Raw genomic sequence first — 694 nt, forward strand, 5'->3', positions numbered from 1 at the left:
GCAGGGGGAGGGGGCGGCTCTGCCTCTCAGCAGGCCGCTGCTCCTCTTCTGCCGGTGGGTCGCAGGCCCGCCTACCTTGCAGGAGTGATTGGAAGCTCTGTCCCGCCACGGGCCACTGGGCCTTTTCTGCCGGTGGTCACCGTTCCGCCTACCTGGCAGGCGCGGGGGGTGGGGGGCGGCTCTGCCCCTCAGCAGGCCGCTGGGCCTGCTCTGTGGATGGTCACAGTTCTGTCTCTCAGACTCCCTTTCATCCTATCACAGTCTATTTTGTTTCTCTGAAGACACTAGTTCATATTTTTGAGTGACGTAAGAGGCACTGTATTTATAGTCTTAGAACTCCAGTGCATGATCTGGTATTTCTAAAGCTTGGGTGATAACTCTTTTACCTCTGGAGCCTTCTTGACACATGCAGTCTGAAAAGGTTTCCATTCCCCACAGGGAAGTGGATATTTTACAAATTATTAATCCCCAATATTAGTAAAGGTATGGGGGAGAAAGGACATGTACTGTTATGACAATGTGTGCTAAGAGCCTTAAAAATGAGCACATCATGGTGTTCAATTACTCCATTTTTAGGATTTAGAAATGACTGGCTAAGGTGAGTAAGAGTGATTATATAAGGCAGTTCATGCCAGGGACAATGAAGTGGAAACAATGTAGGACTATCTTAATAAACCTAGATGATGTTCTCTAG

Source organism: Marmota marmota, unplaced genomic scaffold (genome assembly GCF_001458135.2).
Source record: "Marmota marmota marmota unplaced genomic scaffold, marMar, whole genome shotgun sequence".
In the NCBI taxonomy this organism is placed as follows: domain Eukaryota; kingdom Metazoa; phylum Chordata; class Mammalia; order Rodentia; family Sciuridae; genus Marmota; species Marmota marmota.